The sequence below is a fragment of the Tachyglossus aculeatus genome, chromosome 16, assembly GCF_015852505.1.
Source record: "Tachyglossus aculeatus isolate mTacAcu1 chromosome 16, mTacAcu1.pri, whole genome shotgun sequence".
Taxonomy (NCBI): domain Eukaryota; kingdom Metazoa; phylum Chordata; class Mammalia; order Monotremata; family Tachyglossidae; genus Tachyglossus; species Tachyglossus aculeatus.
Genome location: NC_052081.1, coordinates 24,621,273 through 24,627,272, shown reverse-complemented (window position 1 = coordinate 24,627,272; position 6,000 = coordinate 24,621,273).

The window sequence follows — 6,000 nt, the reverse complement described above, 5'->3', positions numbered from 1 at the left end:
CATGCTGTTTCTCAAGAGCAACTCTTGGAAACATTACTCAACTTTGGTTGGTTTGACCTACAGAATTCTCTATTGGTTATCCTCCTAACTCTCAAGTAGCTCTCATGTGAAAATTGCTTTATAGCAGCAAATTCATTATTTTATCTGATCCCTCTTAAGACATATGCCTAGAGCCTTAGCAGAAATGAACAGCGAGCAATTTCCCCCTATTTCCTAGTTAGTCAATCAGTGGTATTTATTGAGTGCTTAATGTGTGCAGAGCACTGGACTAAACACTTGGGAAAGTACAGCAGAGTTAGTAATGATAATAATAATAATGGTATTTATTAAGCGCTTACTAAGTGCAAAGCACTGTTCTAAGCGCTGGAGAGGTTACCAGGTGATCAGGTTGTCCCACAGGGTGCTCACAATCTTAATCCCCATTTTGCAGATGAGGTAACTGAGGCACAGAGAAGTTAAGTGACTTGCCCAAAGTCACACAGCTGACAAGTGGCGGAGCCGGGATTCGAACCCATGAACTCTGACTCCAAAGCCCGGGCTCTTTCCCAAGATACGTAGATACGTGTCTTGATGGTACATGGTAGATGTGTTTTCTTACTCACAACGAGCTTACAGTCTCGACTACTTAGAATTCCAGTGTATTCTTTCCCAGTGCTTAGTACAGTGCTCTGCACACAGTGAGCACTTATTAAATACTGTTACTCCTGATAAAATAATAATGATGACATTCAAGATTTCTTGCTATTATTGGAGAGGAAGTTTAGAAAATAGACCATCCCAAGGAATCCTAATATTCAGGATCACCAACAAATGTGTCTTCTTTAAAAAGTTTTGAATAATGAAGCAAATTATCCCAGTGGTGAAACTAATATTTCTGTGTTGAATTCAGTCAATTCCAGAAAATGTGTTCAGCCTCAGTCAAAATCCATGGTATGATGAGAAAGATGTTTTCCTCGGGTTGGACGGTTTATTTTTGTTCATTAATTTGGCACTTCAGGAACTGAATGGAAATCGGAAGGCTCCAATTTAAGCACTTCATTTAGTAAATATTAAATCAAATATTTCTGTGCTAAGCACATTCATCATCCACTGAAGCCCAAACTTATACAACTACCTGGAAATACTGAATATTTGGTAAGCCAAACACTAAGAGTTGAATTCTCAGTGACCCATGTATATACACTCTGTAAATCAACAGGAACCACATTACAGTAATCCCGAAGAGCATTAGCTCTTCTTTCAGCTGTTTTTCTGGTAGCAATATTGAATTTTAATGGCAGATTTGCTTACAGCTGTATTGCTTTACAGCTGCAAAGTTTACATTGGCTTAGGCATTTTCCATCCCCTCTGTTTGATATATTTTGACTCATTTGAATAGCCTAAAAAGGCTCCACTACAATTAGGAGAGATAATGTCATCTCAAGTGTTTTAATAAAGGTGGGGTTTTAAGGACTAGGCTGTGAAAATAAGACTTTGGGAATTAAGTACCGTATTGACATGGACTCACACAAAACTCTTACTCAAAATTTTCATTATTGGTATTTATTTCCACTGCTATTTGATCTTATAACAATATTTACAGTGCTTTTGATCCCTTTCTAAGCGTATTTATACCAATCTTTTTTTAGATCTTGGGAATTCTTCAATGAATTTCATACTTCACTTTCTTTGGGGAACTTCATTTAGCTTTCTTTCCTTTAATATTTTGCCTGTAACCAATTCAGAGCCCGACTCAGAGGAAGGCCTCTACTTCAGCCTCTCCAGATCTCCCTCATCATATGCTCCTTTCCTTTCGCTTACTTCTAGTTTTGAAAAATGACATGTGATTTTGGGAGGTTTGGGAAGTGGTGGAGCACTTACTTATGTAAGTGTGTAATTACTTATGTAATTATGTATGTAATATATAAGCACTTATGTATTCTCACCAAATATTGATCCTACATCCTTGGGCCAATGTTCTCTGTCAGATTTGGGCAGCCCCTGGACTCAAAGACGTGAGCATTTCCGGGCAGAGAACAGAGAGTTGCAAATGCAGGGAGGGATATTTCTGGCACCCACTGATCATCAATCAATTATTAAATGCCGATAATAGTAACAGTGGTATTTATATGCTAGATAGGTGTCTATGTCCCTTCCTTGGAGAAGCATTATGGACTAGGGGAGAGAGTGCAGGCTGGGAGACGGAGAACCTGGGTTCTAATCCTGGCTCGGCCACTTGTCTGCTGTGTGACCTTGGGCAAGTCACTTCAAACAAAACAAATATACAAAAACTCCTCACCATTGGCTTTAAAGCAGTCAATCACCTTGGCCCCTCCTGCCTCATCTCACTACTCTCTTACTACAGCACAGCCCACACATTTCACTCCTCTAATGCTATCCTTCTCACTGTGATTCAATCGCGTCTATCTCATAGCCAACCTCTCACCCACATCCTGTCTCTGGCCTGAAACTCCTTCCCTCCTCATATCCGACAGAGAATGACTCTCCCCTGCTTCAGAGCCTTACTGATGGCTCATCTCCTCCAAGAGGCCTTCCCCGACTAATCCCTCTTTTTCTTTTTTCCCGTTCCCTTCGATACCACCGTGACCTGTTCCTTTTATTCATCCCCCCTCCGAGCCCCACAGCCGTTCTTCTTTCTTTAAATCAATCAATCAATCAATCGTATTTATTGAGCGCTTACTATGTGCAGAGCACTGTACTAAGCGCTTGGGAAGTACAAATTGGCATCACATAGAGACAGTCCCTACCCAACAGTGGGCTCACAGTCTAAAAGGGGGAGACAGAGAACAGAACCAAACATACCAACAAAATAAAATAAGTAGGATAGAAATGTACAAGTAAAATAAATAAATAAATAAATAAATAAATAAATAAATAAATAAATAAATAAATAAATAGAGTAATAAATATGTACAACCATATATACATATATACAGGTGCTGTGGGGAAGGGAAGGAGGTAAGACGGGGGGATGGAGAGGGGGACGAGGGGGAGAGGAAAGAAGGGGCTCAGTCTCCCTTAACAAATAAAGTATTTGTTAAGCGCTTACTATGTGCAAAGCACCATTCTAAACACTGGGGGGGATACAAGGTGATCAGGTTGTCCCACGTGGGGCTCACGGTCTTAATCCCCATTTTACAGATGAGGTAACTGAGGCACAGAGAAGTTAAGTGGCTTCCCCGAGGTCACACAGCTGACAAGTGGCGGAGCAGGGATTCAAACCCATGACCTCTGATTCCCAAGCCTGTGCTCTTTCCACCGAGCCACGCTGCCTCTCTATGTACATATCTATAATTTATGATGTTATGTACATATCTGTAATTTATTTATTTCCATTAATATCTCTCCCTTTAGGCTGTAAGCTCACTGTGCACAGGGGGTGTATCTACCAACTCTTTATAGTGTCCTTTCCCAACCAGTTAGTACAGTGCTCTGTGCACAGTAAGTATTCAATAAATACGATTGATCGGTTGATTAATGTGACCAGACTTCTGGCCATCTAAAACGGGGTAGGTGAGCACCTCCAGGGGCTTAGACTGATTGGTAGGGAAAGAGAGAGAGGAAGGGGCAGGGGATGGAGAGAGAAAGAGTTAAGAAGAAGGGGAAAGAAACAGAAAAGACAGGAAAGGGAGGAGAGAGAAGAACAGATAGAGGCAACACCTAGACATGATCCTGAGTGCCCTCTCTGCCAGCACTGACACCTCAGCCTTGGCAGAGGGGAAGCCCCAGGAAACAGGAAAAAGCAGCAAAAATCACTGCTTTCACCGCTAGACTGTAAGCGCCTTGTGGGCAGGGAATGTGTCTACCAACTCTGTTGAACTGGACTCTCCTGAGAGCTTAGTACAGTGCTCTGCCCACAGTAGGCACTCAATAAATGCCACTGATTGATCGCTACCATCCTCCAGGTAAACTGGCCCCTTGTAGGAAGGTCATGGAAGTTTATCACTCTGGCTGCACCCAGAACTGACATGGATGGCACACTGGAAGGAGGGGAGGGGTGGCGGTGGTGGTAGCGGTGGTGATACTTGTGGTGGTTGTTGCTGTTGATTAAGAGAAAAAGAAGAAGGAGGGGAAAGGACCTGACAGTCCTTCTCCCATCCCTCCTCCTCCTCCTTCAAGGCATAGTAATCAATCAATCAATCGATCCATCAATCAATCATATTTATTGAGTGCTTACTGTGTGCAGAGCACTGTATTAGGAGCCTAGGAGAATTAATTATAACAGAGTTGGTTATCCTTGGTAGACACGGTCCCTGCCCACAACAAGGTCATAGCCTATAAGGGGAGATGGACATGAATACGACTAAATAAATTACAAATATGTACATAAGTGATGTGGTTTGAGGAAGGAGGGATTAAAAGGCTATAAATCTAAGTGCAAAGGTGACACTGAAGGGAGTGGGAGAAGACATAATGAGGACCTAGTTGGGAAGGCTCATGGAGATATGTTTCTTATAAGGTTTTGGAAGTGGGGAGAAGGACTTTAAAGAGGGAGGGTGTTCCAGGCCAGAGGCAGGACGTGGGCGAGAGGTCGGCAGTGAGAGATTGAGGCACGGTGAGTAGGTTGGCATTAGACGAGTGAAGTGTGTGGGCTGGATTGTAATAGAAAAGCAGATAGATAAGGTAGGAGATGGCAAGGTGATTGAGTGCTTTAAAGCCGCCGGTAAGGAGTTTCTGTGTGTTGTGGAGGTGGATGGGCAACCCCTGGAGGTCCTTGAGGAGCGGGGAAACGGACTGAATGGGAAGCAGTGTGGAATATGGACTGGAATGGCTGGATACAGGTGGCAGGGAAGTGATGCAGTAATCAAGGCAGGATAGGATAAATGCTTGGATTAATGTAGCAGCAGTTTGGATGGAGAGGAAAAGGCGGATATCAGCAATGTTGTGAAGGTTGAACCGGCAGGATTTAGTGACAGATTGAAAATGTGAGCTTGTGGTGAGTGAGAGTAAAGCCATTTTGTAACACAAGAAACCATTTTACGAGTGACCGCCCTTTGACCCTATGAACAATAACATAGAAGGAGGACCATGAGGAGAAATTGAACCATCTTGCTAACGGGCAGAAGAAAAATTGCCGGAGGTACAGGAAATAAGCTATCTTGCAAAAACAGCCCAGAGAGTGGGCACGGAGGGATTTTCTCCCTGCTTTACCCAGTAACGGGCCTGGAGCGATGAACAACTGCCAAGACACTTGAAGCAGCAAATCAGGAACCGCCGTGATGTCCAAGGCAGCCAATATGGAAGGACATTTTCGGCCTAGTTAGTGAGGATAAAAGTCAGGAAGAACCAAACCCCTGGGTGGGCGGTACCACCTAAGACAGCCGGCTGAATAACTGAAACAAGGCGGTCTCCATTAGCTAAGATCACAAACCAGCATGGGCGCCGTGAGTGAAGACCCCGTGTAGTGGCAGAAGACCACCCAAGAGCCATGCCAAGATCCCTACAGCTTGATCGCCGGAAACCACCTAAGACTCGAGCCAAGACAACATGCTGAGGACAGCCAGACTCCTCCAACTCCTCCAACGCGGAACCATCTGCACAAACTTGGTTAAAATAGTTGGATAGATAGCTCTCTCTCTCTGTGTATGTGTGTGTGTATGCATTTCCCCCTTCAATTAGTCTATCAAGAATTGAATAAAGCTTTCCGCTATATGCAGTGGTGGTTTGGTTTTACTGTGGTTTGACTTGTCATCTAGTGCCTGGTAAAACCAACAAGGGGCGGAGGAAGTGGGCCACCCTGGAGAAGAGCTCCGCAGTTGAGCGCCTGACTGAGACCAGAGTCAGCCCAAGTGGGAGGTGGGCATAGGGAGAAAAACCTCCCGAGGAGAGACGGACCTCTTGGGGTGTCAGAGAAAAGCAGGGGGAACCGAGTCATAAACTGAGCGGCAGTCAAGACTCATCTCCGAAGTGGAGGCCGACGTGGGAGGAGAATCGTCAGAGATGGACTCATGACGGAGCTGAATGAGAGAGTTGAGGCAAGGATAGGGCCAAAGTTACGGG